The sequence below is a fragment of the Gymnoscopelus microlampas genome (genome assembly GCF_963454915.1).
Source record: "Gymnoscopelus microlampas genome assembly, chromosome: 20".
NCBI lineage: Eukaryota > Metazoa > Chordata > Actinopteri > Myctophiformes > Myctophidae > Gymnoscopelus > Gymnoscopelus microlampas.
Genome location: NC_139957.1, coordinates 2202377 through 2215606, shown reverse-complemented (window position 1 = coordinate 2215606; position 13230 = coordinate 2202377). Strand labels below are relative to the sequence as shown.

Genomic DNA, 13230 nt, shown 5'->3' with positions numbered 1-13230 from the left:
ACAAAAACATTGGTTAATGTTGATTGAAAAAATAAAAATCAATCGCCTCCAAAAAAATCACCCCCCCCAAAAAAACACGCAACCACAATTGTAACCGTCACGCAGAACACATATACCCCCCCTAACGCCATAAGAGGAGTTATTCGATTATTGTGCGCATGCTACGCCGAACTACGAATTGAAAATAAATTCTATAACATGGAGGACCAAGTTGAGGAAGAGGCCAGCGTGGCCACTGGCAGTGACGGCTCGAGGTACGGCAAAAAAAAGAAACTACTCTGAGGTGGAGATTGATGTACTAACTACTGAGGTTGAGAAGAACCAATAACCGAAAATGTCAACAGCGTGGCATTGGACCACGCTGTTGACATTTGACACCAGCAGAGCTTTGATATTCTATTTCAATATAGATGTTAACATTAAATAAATAAATACATGCCATGCCATATCCTATAGCCTACAATATTTATATAATAATCCAAAATAATAATATAAAAGCGCTAATTTGGTCTATACCGTTCAGGTAAAGAAGAAATGGAGCGATTTAAAAATGAATACAAAAAAGCAGGTGGCAGCGCTAAGGAAGAGTCAGCTGCTAACCGGTGGTGGTCAAGTAAGTTGATATGACATTGTTTACTTGAGACTAAGCAACAGGTTGATTAAACGCTATTCTTATTTTTCTTAAATTATTTGTAACTGTAATTGTATTCTTGCTCTGTAAAGCACGTTGAGCTGCATGTCATGAAAGCTGCTATACAAATAAAGTGTATTATTATTATTATTATTATTATTATTATTATTATAGCCTATATATATATAGATCGGGAGCTTATTTCTATTCTGATCCTCTGACCAGACTGATCCGGAGTTAAAACTGGAGGAGAGGATCGCCTCCCTCATGGGACCTGAGACGACGGAGGGCCTGGACGTGCCAGGGGGTGACACTGCCGACGGTGGTAGCCTATGATGATACCAGTATAGCTCATCATTGGACCATATATATATATATAAATGAGTACACCGTTCACACATTTACATTTGTTGTTTTTAGCGGTGCCAACCGCTCTATACGTGGCTTTGACTCGGTGTCTGTGTGTCTGTGTGTCCGTCCGTCTGTGTGTCCGTCCGTCTGTGTGTCCGTCTGTGTGTCCGTATGAGCCCGGGATGAGCACGGCAAAGAAGCAACACATACAAACACACGCACACACACACACACACACGGACTTGGAGATTGCCTATGCCATCTCTCCTCTCATTTGCCACACGTGCCACCGGTTATCAAAGAGGGGTCCAGGGACCCCCAGGGACGTCCGCCCGTATGAGCATGGGATGAGCACGGGATTTTAAACAGCTATAACTCCAGTTTGCAGCATGCCACCAAGTCCAAATTTGGTATGTGGACTTAGACCACCAATACGGGACCAGCATGCGTTGCTCAAGCCCCGCCCCCTCTGTCTTCCCATTGGCTGGCCTTTAAACAGCCATAACTCAACTTCGCAGCATGCTACGGAGTACAAATTTTGTACATGGACTAAAACCACCAATAGGGACGAACTGTAATTACTTAAGCCCCGCCCCCTCTGTCTGCCCATTGGCTGGCCTTTAAACAGCCATCATTCCAGTTTGCAGCATGCTACCAAGTACAAATTTGGTACGTGGACTCAGACCACCAATAGGGACGAACTGAAAGGCACCGCTTCCTTCACACAGGGTGTGATTTTTTTATTCATTGTAGAATAATTTGATGATGATGATAATAATGATGACGACAACGACCAGCGCCTTAGGGCTGATTGGGTCTTTAAAGACAGAAATTACCTCTTGGCAGAGGATGACGCATGGCTGATGAGTCGGTTCCGTCTACCAAGGCATGTTTTAATCAAACTCTTATAGATCCTCTGCTAAGGAGGGATAAACAATTTGTGATTTCAGAGCCTGCATGTTCCAGCAGCGGCACCCAAACTCGCCAAAGCCGTGGTGGCGCAACGGGGGGCAGCCGTTGTGGTGGAGGAGGAACCAGCTGGCAGCAGTGGAACGGGAGGGGGTGCACGCGGTGGGAGAGCGCCCGCGTCCTCCCTCCCCACTGCTGCAGTGGCACCAGCCAGCAGTGGAGGGGGGGCACGCGGTGAGAGTGGGCCCGTCCTCCACTGCACCAGCAGCAGCAGTAGTGGAACCGGTCAGCAGTGGAGAGGGAGGACGGGCGCGCGGTGAGAGAGCGTGCCCGTCTTCCCTCCCCACTGCTGCTGCAGCAGCAGCGGCGGCACCAGCCAGCAGTGGAAGGGGGGCACGCGGTGAGAGAGCGGGACCGTCCTCTGTCCCTGCTGCCGAACGGGCCCAGGTCGTGACAGCTGCGGTCCTGGAACGACAGGACGGCATCATACAAGCATTAAGGGACATCAACCAATCCATCAAAAATCTGCAGGAGAGTGTAGATCGAGTCTGCAGCGTGCTGCAGACTCGATCTACACAGCCTGATGAATCCCAGCGGTGAATAAAAACACAATTGTGAGTGAAACTTGTGCAAAGCGTCTTAATTATTCTTCAGCTGTTTTTTCTGTCTGCCTTGATTTTACCTAGTTTTTACATTGAACATAGCCTATAGGGTCGGTCCCATGTAGCCTAGTTGTTTCGTTGCCTTTGCTGTTTTATGTGGAAAACGTTTTATAACTGAAATAAATACAAACTATAATAATTGCAAAAAAATATGAAACAGTGAATTAATTTATCTGTAACTGAATATATGTTTTAAATGCTATCTTTTCTTGGGTTTTTCTTAAACAATAATTACTCAATCCTGCACCTGACTTATTTGTTTATTTTGTGCAAATAAATAAACAAATAAGTCAGGTCAGGTGTACGCCCATTATTAGCATTATAACTAATACAACTCTGCTATAGAAGCTAATTAAACCAAACTGAATTAGAGCGAAAAAATGCAGAACGAACTAAAACTAAAATGAATAATAATAATAATTATAAACGAAAATGTTTTTGTTTAAATTTGATTATTTATTCAGTTGCTAGCTATATATTTTTGAGTGAACACATATGTTGAGATGCCTGTCAGACGGTGAGACAATGCTGCTCCATGGAAAAACGGGCGCAGCCAACGTCAACAACTGGTCTCGACCAGACGTGAGATTTCAGCGTACCGTAGGATAAAGCCCACGTCAGGATATATTGATAAATGCCGAAAGGTGCGGTGATCTCGCTGTACGCCCATTATTTGGGCTGCACCGCGTTGATAAATGAGGGCCATTGTCTTTTAAAAAAACATAATAAATGTGAAAATTATGTTTTGTATAATTTGGCAAAAAGTCGGACGTCACTTTGTGCGCAGATAAGATGTGGCATTCTGCCATCACATATTGAAACAGGAAGATACAGAGGCATAGCTGAGGAGGATAGAAAAAGGTCCACACCCCTGATCTAAACCTGATAGAGTATGAGAATGGTGCTTTAATTGAATTTCTTTTTCTTCATATTTTTGCATTTTAAGAATATCATTATAAAGCGTGGGATAGAAGGAGAAGGGTGACTTATAATAGATGAATGTCTTTATAAATGTGTACGTATTCTATGTGCAGGTATATATAAATGTATGTACTGTACGTGGTTTGTTTCAAATCAGGCTGTACTATGAGTTGCTGGTTGGGTGTACACTGGAATGTTTGTAACTTTGTTTTTGTTTTAAAATTGATGTGTCTGATAATCCCATGTGGGATGGGTCAAGAAATTGTCCGGACACGGAAATAAAACATTAATTCATTATCCTTTGGCTCTGTACTTGGGCTGCTCTTTTCCCCCATACAACCAAATCTTATCACCGAAAATAACCGATCTAAAAGTTCCCAATGAGTCACAGAGTGACACGTTGTGAGATTGTAGATCGGCTATTTCCGGCGAATAATGGTTTAGTGGTTAATGTCATTAAAAAAAAAAAAAAAAAAAAAACTTTCAACAAAAGGATCTGTAGTAACTTTGAGGAGTCCCCCTTAGGAGTCACAGACCCCATGTTGAAGACTGCTCTAGAACAACACAGCTCACACTGAACATGACCTATAAAGAACCTGACACGGAAATTCCAGGAGCAACAATGGCTCACACACAAACTGAAGGAGTACTTATAGTCTTTCAGAGCTCGTTAACCCAACCAGGCTCAGGTGTTGCTCGCAGGTGACTACACTCCAGGTAATTATGGCTTCAGTGGTGGAAGAACTTCTTTTTACTTAAAGGGATATTTCACTTTCAAAAAAACTTTGGGTCATTTTATTGTCTACCCAGGCTTTAGTGAGCCCCCCAGACCGTTTTTAAGTTGCTTGATTCATTATTTAGATATGTAATATTCATTTTATCAGACACGTCCCCTTCCTATACAAACCCATTATAACTTCAAACTCCATTTTTAACATGTTAGATTCATCAAAAACAACCGTCCTTGGTTCTGGTGACTCACCCTGCCCTCCTAATACGCTAGGGGCCGTGTTTTTTTGATAACTTTTTTCTTTTTTTTTATCGTATTTGATTTTTTTAATTTTCAAAAACACACACACACACACACACACACACACACACACACACACACACACACACACACACACTGTCAGGTGTCTGCACCATGGGTGCCTTTTCTGGCCAAATGGAGCAATTCCAAAGAAAAAAGAAAAATAGCTATTTTTGTATCAGCTACAGACTGTACACAAATGCAGAGCTTCTCGTCCGAGCTGATGGTCTCGCTATGTCCCACTAGCGGCCACTGATGCACCCACATACCGGACCACCAGCGCCCTCCTAATCTATTGCCAAACAAAACAGTATATTAACCCATTCAGACCGGAGGATGATTCTACAAATGTGTTTTGTTTGCCACAGACATACAAAATAAGTGATACATTTGACCAGAAATACACAATGAACTCCTAATGTGCCATAGTGTCTATGCCAATGTGCTACACATTTTACAATTATAGTATTTCTGCATTAACCACTGAGCCACAAAGAAATACATCGTTATTTTTAAAATGCCAATCTACAAGCTCACAACACATTACACCATGACATGTTGAGAGCTTGTAGATCTGGTATTTTCAAAACATTTAGACACATGCCCAACATCGGGATGCCAGGTGTTAAAGAGGTTACCTATGCTGAAGAAAACCTTAAGACTGCCAGGTGGCTAACGCAGGCATTAAATGTGGCACGGTGAAATTCCGTATGCAAGATTTCAACAATTGGGTCATATCAGTAAAGTTAGTGCTTCCATCGCACTTTACATGAGCAAAGGGCCATGCAGAGGTGAGTGGGTGCGTGTCACATGGCTAGTATAGAGATTGCTGGCTTTTCAGAGGACAGTGTTACTTGAGGTCAGGAGGAGATCAAGTTCTACCAGTTCTACCATAAGGAGCTTCGATAGTTTTGGTTTCCATTACGGTGACATCTTGACAGGGGCGCCGTTTTTTTGTGCGTGACCACGGGGGCTGAACTTGACCACCACTCGCAAAATAATTGTAGTGGAGTAGAAGTAAAAGTATTGGAAATTGGAAATACTCCATGACGATGGAACAATAGAGAAAGATTAGAGTCATGTACGTATGACTCTAATCTTTCTCTATTGTTCCATCGTCATGCCTTACATCATAACTATGCAAGGCCTAAAACTTTCTCATCATGATAGAAGATGTCTCATCAAGATGCATAGTCAAGGGTTTCCACAGATTATGATTGTGGAGTGTGATTATAGTTATATATTGTCATTTTTGGACACTTGGAAACACTTGCTGAAAACCTTTTTCAAGAAGCTTTACTTGTTGAAAACGTGTCTGCCCTCCTTTGCTTCTGTAGCAAATAGATCCGTCTGAACCAGGGGTTAATGAAAATGTCCATCACAAGCTGCCATGGTGATCCATGGCAGCTTGTGTGACATTTTCATTAATATTTCATTTTTGCCACGGACATGCAAAATATTTTTTTTCGTCCTCGTCCTCCCTTTGATGTTATGCAGATCTGGGTGCGACTCCGTCTTCATGATTGGTTGGGAGCTCTTCACTTCAAGCTCAGCACTCCGCACCCCTCCAATCACCGTTCTGTCTGTCCCTTTAAAGACGACCTGGATTCTTCATTCATTCACGGCCGCTGTTAGTTGTGATATGATTCTAGAGTAGGCTAGTGGCAGCGCACCCACCGGAGCAGAGAGTTACCAAATGTGCCCCATCATTCCATTCTCTTTGTACAGGTTGCTACTTAACGTGCTAACTGTGTTATCCAGGGCAAGTATTGTAGCTACTATCATATGTCTTCTTTAATGTGTTAACACCTCAGAGGGCAGGTTCCAATACTTTGTATTTTTGTGTTTGCCCAGTTCAGACTAGAGTAGTCAGGTAGGGTAAGTTCTTTATTGCTTTCTCTGGAGTGTATTATTCAGATAGCCAGCGTTAGGGGTTCCCTAGTGGTTTAGGAAGTATTGTTTGTTTTATTTAGTTCTTTGATTTGGTTCCTGTCCAGCCCTATTCATATTACGCACAAGTAGCACCTCACTGTATATATTTGCACTGATTGTATGCCACAATTTAATATGTCTGAAAATAGAAGCTTAAGTTTGGCTTGAACCATCTTGCCTTGTTGCATTCCTACTCCCCTAGACCCGGTGGCTCGTAACAGCTGCACATTTTAAAACAATAGTATGTCTGCATTAACTACTGAGCCACTTGACCACCAAAAAGTACAGTGTCTGTACTGTACTACTTCCATTGCAAAATGACCACTTAGATGCAAAGGTGAGTGGGTGCGTATTATACATCATATGGCCATTATAGAGATTGCTGGCTTTTCCAAAGGACAGTGTTACTTGAGTACAGAAGGAGATCAAATCAAGTTCTACCAGCTAAACCATTGGTTCGGTCTGGCAAGGTACGGTAGCTAGTTGTGGATTCCATTAAGGTGTGCTGTATATTTCTTAACTTAAGATACACATTTAAGTTATATGTTAGAATTATTACTTAACTTTACAAGTCACTTTGGCCAGTACAGACAGAGGAGTGTATTACCATTTGTTAGCCTGGTTGGGTGTGGGGTACACTTAGCATGGAGACAGTGCGTCTAGGCATTTGTCATCAAGGCTGACACCTCTCCCTTTCCTGGCTCTTTACAGTTGCAAATGTGGAAGAGCCAGGGGAGGTGGGGGTTCACCATACAGGGCTGACACACCCAACACGTACCTACTCTTAGATCTCAAAGGTGACCACTACTATAAAAGATGGACTGAAATGTAACTAACTTAGTGTGTCTCAGGCCGGAGGGCCGCCTGTGTGGACCTCAGGGTCTCCATAGAAAACTGCTTGTACTCCGTTTGTTCCATGAAATAAATCTGAAGCAACGAACCTCACTACGGAGTGATGTCTCATCCATTCTTCACCATTCATTCACATCTCTGGAACATCAAACTATCTTTACAATATGGCGTTGTTGGCAATTAGTATAGTGCATTAAACCTGTAAGTCAGTGGCTTTAAATATACCACATATGGCGTTTCAGTCGGCAGTCGCGGTGGTTTGGTGATTTGGGGAGCGGGACGCCAATCTCCAGAAATGCTGAGCCAGGCGTCGAAAGGACATGCGCGGTGGGGGAACTTTTGGCCTTGCGGTGGATGGATGGATCAAGCTATCTTCCTGCGACGTGGGGGGACCACTGCAAGGACATCGGCACGACATGACGACAACTTTTCGAGGATCTACGGGGAGAGGCCCTCATCATGACCAGATCTAGGACGGCTGTAACGACTCATCTGGCTGCACAACTTATCCTCTGCGATCGCTAAAGGAGCGCGCTGCGGTGCTAACGGCAGAGCGGGGAACCTGTGGATCGACGGGGTTCTCTCGTGGCGGGTAATGTTGTGAGGATGGACGGGAGACAGCGGGTGCCAGCAGAACGTAGAACCGGCGACGCTTATTTGTCTTGATTTTCTCGAAGTATTCAGTACAATTGCAAGCCAGTTAATAGTGAATATATTCTCATATATTTGCAAGATATTAAGTACAAGAAATTGACTGAGTATTTACAGAGAAGAAGATAATTAGCCTGGAGATGAGGGGTTCTTCAAAGGGAATGTGTTTACATTTTCTGCGGTCGCAGGAGAGAGCGTGCTGTTGTAAAAATTGCAGCTATCTGTTGGACAATCTGGAGAGACTGCACTGGGAAAGCGGCTGGGGCGAGAAAATGACATTGAGGGAGACTACAGAGAAACATTATCGAGCGGGACACTGAACATACGGGACCTGGGGTTATATTTTTGTGATGATGGGGGTTTAAACTGTGGGGCGAGGGCTGCCACAGTGCGAGCGTTTGTGAGGATATTTTTTTACTTTCTGGTCTCTGGTATTTAATGTGAGCTTACTTTGTGTTTTGTTATTTCATTGGGGGTACACTGCCTTGTCTTTTCACTGTGGGCGCTTCCGTTCGTAGCTGTCATTTGTCCTTGAAGGTACAGTGTAAGCTTAGGGATAAGTATTAGGCTATCTTTGAGTATTATTTGGTGGCTCGGCGGGGGGGACATTGACCTGGAGGGTGGTGCTATCGGTTGGTGAGTGAGGATTCAACTGTATGCTGTCAGCTTCCATTGTGCTTGTTAGCTGTGTAATGTTTTATCCTGGAGTTTAAAGGACTAACAGAGGGATCCTGCACGCTAATTGGAATCAGGGAATGAGTTTTCTGTCTATTTGTAGATCACCTTGTCACTGTACTATGTAATTTTGGTTCTTGTATGTGCATTGTTCTGTATTGGATGTTGTTTGCTATTTAGTATTCCTGAATGGTTTATTTTTGTCCTGGTTGTGTTCCAGGCGGTTGTCATGGGGGGCGGTTCTTTGTGTTTCTTTGGAAATATACGTTTTTGCGGGAGACGTTTTAGTGTCTCCCGTGGGGGGTATGCTGTATATTTCTTAACTTAAGATACACATTTAAGTTATATGTTAGAATTATTACTTAACTTTACAAGTCACTTTGGCCAGTACAGACAGAGGAGTGTATTACCATTTGTTAGCCTGGTTGGGTGTGGGGTACACTTAGCATGGAGACAGTGCGTCTAGGCATTTGTCATCAAGGCTGACACCTCTCCCTTTCCTGGCTCTTTACAGTTGCAAATGTGGAAGAGCCAGGGGAGGTGGGGGTTCACCATACAGGGCTGACACACCCAACACGTACCTACTCTTAGATCTCAAAGGTGACCACTACTATAAAAGATGGACTGAAATGTAACTAACTTAGTGTGTCTCAGGCCGGAGGGCCGCCTGTGTGGACCTCAGGGTCTCCATAGAAAACTGCTTGTACTCCATTTGTTCCATGAAATAAATCTGAAGCAACGAACCTCACTACGGAGTGATGTCTCATCCATTCTTCACCATTCATTCACATCTCTGGAACATCAAACTATCTTTACAATATGGCGTTGTTGGCAATTAGTATAGTGCATTAAACCTGTAAGTCAGTGGCTTTAAATATACCACAGGTGATCAGGTATTCTGCTGTTGATGGGAAAGTCCAAGGCATGCAAATGTAACAAAAAAAAAAAAGACACACACAACAAGCTAATTGATTTGATTTATTAGACGTAATAATTCATGTCAAGGATAAAATGCCATGGAACACTGGAACAAAGAAACTTGAGAAATAAAAAAGGTATGTAGGCAAACATGAGTGATTAATGAAGGGCATGCCATTTAATTGAATGCAGTCGTAATAGTTTAGTACGAAGGCACCTAACTGTCATGATTTATGACCTTTATCTGCATGACTCAGTACACATACTGTACATGTGGTGAATCACTCATCTAAGTAAGCATAACATAAATCAATCTGCGTAGACAACCTTTACTGACAAAATACGTCCAGTTCTGCCCTCCTTTGCCTTGGTAGCAAATAGCTCCTTCTGAACAGATGAAATGCCTTCTGTTTTTGTCTTCTCCTTTTTTCACTGTGGTCCCTCGCATGCCGTTAACATTAATTATGTCATTGTCTGACTACACCAAAATGTCTGACCTGTACACAATGCAATTGTGTGCAGGTACCATGTGCAATACAAATCTCCTGCACATATTAATGAGCATGTTACTTTACGAGTCACCAAAGTTATTCAAACACAGTTTTTTATATGTTTTTACATTATAATGAAGAAAATGTATAGGCTATATTTTGATGCCAGGTGTTAAAGAGGTTACCTATTCTGAAGAAAACCTTAAGACTGCTAAGGCAGGCATTAAATGTGGCACAGTGAAATTCTGTATGCAAGATTTCAACAATTGGGTCATATCAGTACAGTTAGTGCTTCCATCGCACTTTACATGAGCAAAGGGACATTTAGGTGCAGAGGTGAGTGGGTGCGTGTCACATGGCTATTATAGAGATTGCTGGCTTTTCAGACCAGTTCTGCCATAAGGAGCTTCGATAGTTTTGGTTTCCATTACGGTGACATCTTGATGAGACATCTTCAATCATGATGAGAAAGTTTTAGACCTTGCATAGTTGTGATGTAAGGCATGACGACGGAACAATAGAGAAAGATTAGAGTCAAAACCATCATACTGTACGTACATGATGAGTGATTATTATGGATAAAGGCCATGACAGGATTTAAAGGAATGCAGTGTCACAACTCCTGTACTTTCATGGAAGGGCTCCTAACTTTGATCAGAGGTGAGCATATAAGCTGGAGGTCTGATGGGGATTGTGGACCCCAGGCTGTGGATCAAGGGTTTCCACAGATTATGATTGTGTAGTGTGATTATAGTTATATATTGTTATTTTTGGAGAATTGGAAACACTTTTTATATGGACCCATGGTGTCTGAAATAAAGTTTATAATTGCTGAAAACCTTTTTCAACAAGCTTTACTTGTTGAAAAAGTTTCTGCCCTCCTTTTCTTGTGTAGCAAATAGATCTGTCTGAACTGATACGTTTTTACATTACATTTTATGTATTACGTTTTTTATCAAAGGCAAAAGAATTAAAGAGCTTATAAGTATTGTATGTTTAATTATAGTCTACAACTGTAATCAGAGATTGGTAAAGTTGTAGACTTTTTATTCATTTAACAGAATTATCCATCCTCATTGATACATTTTTAAAACATCCTAAGAGTTCTTCCAAAGCTCTCTAAAATATGAGAGCGTTACATCCATGATCTCCAATGAAATTAAAGTGCCTTCTCATACCATGGATGGTGACCATTGTCCTTGAACATGTCGGGTGCACTCAAGCAGTGACACTATAGCTGCCAGGCCGTGCCAAGCCATGCCAACACCACCAGAGACAATGAGGTGAAGATGCTCATCGTACTATGGACTGCTAAGACTGCTAAGGCAGGCATTAAATGTGGCACAGTGAAATTCTGTATGCAAGATTTCAACAATTGGGTCATATCAGTACAGTTAGTGCTTCCATCGCACTTTACATGAGCAAAGGGCCATTTAGGTGCAGAGGTGAGTGGGTGCGTGTCACATGGCTATTATAGAGATTGCTGGCTTTTCAGACCAGTTCTGCCATAAGGAGCTTCGATAGTTTTGGTTTCCATTACGGTGACATCTTGATGAGACATCTTCTATCATGATGAGAACGTTTTAGACCTTGCATAGTTGTGATGTAAGGCATGACGACGGAACAATAGAGAAAGATTAGAGTCAAAACCATCATACTGTACGTACATGATGAGTGATTAGATATGGATAAAGGCCATGACAGGATTTAAAGGAATGCAGTGTCACAACTCCTGTACTTTCATGGAAGGGCTCCTAACTTTGATCAGAGGTGAGCAACTAAGCTGGAGGTCTGATGGGGATTGTGGACCCCAGGCTGTGGATCAAGGGTTTCCACAGATTATGATTGTGTAGTGTGATTATAGTTATATATTGTTATTTTTGGAGACTTGGAAACACTTTTTATATGGACCCATGGTGTCTGAAATAAAGTTTATAATTGCTGAAAACCTTTTTCAACAAGCTTTACTTGTTGAAAAAGTTTCTGCCCTCCTTTTCTTGTGTAGCAAATAGATCTGTCTGAACTGATACGTTTTTACATTACATTTTATGTATTACGTTTTTTATCAAAGGCAAAAGAATTAAAGAGCTTATAAGTATTGTATGTTTAATTATAGTCTACAACTGTAATCAGAGATTGGTAAAGTTGTAGACTTTTTATTCATTTAACAGAATTATCCATCCTCATTGATACATTTTTAAAACATCCTAAGAGTTCTTCCAAAGCTCTCTAAAATATGAGAGCGTTACATCCATGATCTCCAATGAAATTAAAGTGCCTTCTCATACCATGGATGGTGACCATTGTCCTTGAACATGTCGGGTGCACTCAAGCAGTGACACTATAGCTGCCAGGCCGTGCCAAGCCATTCCAACACCACCAGAGACAATGAGGTGAAGATGCTCATCGTACTATGGACTGCTAAGACTGCTAAGGCAGGCATTAAATGTGGCACAGTGAAATTCTGTATGCAAGATTTCAACAATTGGGTCATATCAGTACAGTTAGTGCTTCCATCGCACTTTACATGAGCAAAGGGACATTTAGGTGCAGAGGTGAGTGGGTGCGTGTCACATGGCTATTATAGAGATTGCTGGCTTTTCAGACCAGTTCTGCCATAAGGAGCTTCGATAGTTTTGGTTTCCATTACGGTGACATCTTGATGAGACATCTTCTATCATGATGAGAAAGTTTTAGACCTTGCATAGTTGTGATGTAAGGCATGACGACGGAACAATAGAGAAAGATTTGAGTCAAAACCATCATACTGTACGTACATGATGAGTGATTAGATATGGATAAAGGCCATGACAGGATTTAAAGGAATGCAGTGTCACAACTCCTGTACTTTCATGGAAGGGCTCCAAACTTTGATCAGAGGTGAGCAACTAAGCTGGAGGTCTGATGGGGATTGTGGACCCCAGGCTGTGGATCAAGGGTTTCCACAGATTATGATAGTGTAGTGTGATTATAGTTATATATTGTTATTTTTGGAGACTTGGAAACACTTTTTATATGGACCCATGGTGTCTGAAATAAAGTTTATAATTGCTGAAAACCTTTTTCAACAAGCTTTACTTGTTGAAAAAGTTTCTGCCCTCCTTTTCTTGTGTAGCAAATAGATCTGTCTGAACTGATACGTTTTTACATTACATTTTATGTATTACGTTTTTTATCAAAGGCAAAAGAATTAAAGAGCTTATAAGT

The 13230-nt window shown here is 41.9% G+C and overlaps 1 long non-coding RNA gene across 1 annotated transcript; it reads left to right on the top strand.

Annotated features, from left to right (window-relative positions):
* The first annotated feature begins 4856 nt into the window (after positions 1 to 4856).
* LOC311036511 lies at positions 4857 to 11924 on the top strand. Its single transcript, XR_014599857.1, has 3 exons — positions 4857 to 5430; positions 10439 to 10702; positions 11813 to 11924. It is a non-coding gene; the product is annotated as an uncharacterized lncRNA (long non-coding RNA).
* The last annotated feature ends 1306 nt before the right edge of the window (positions 11925 to 13230 follow it).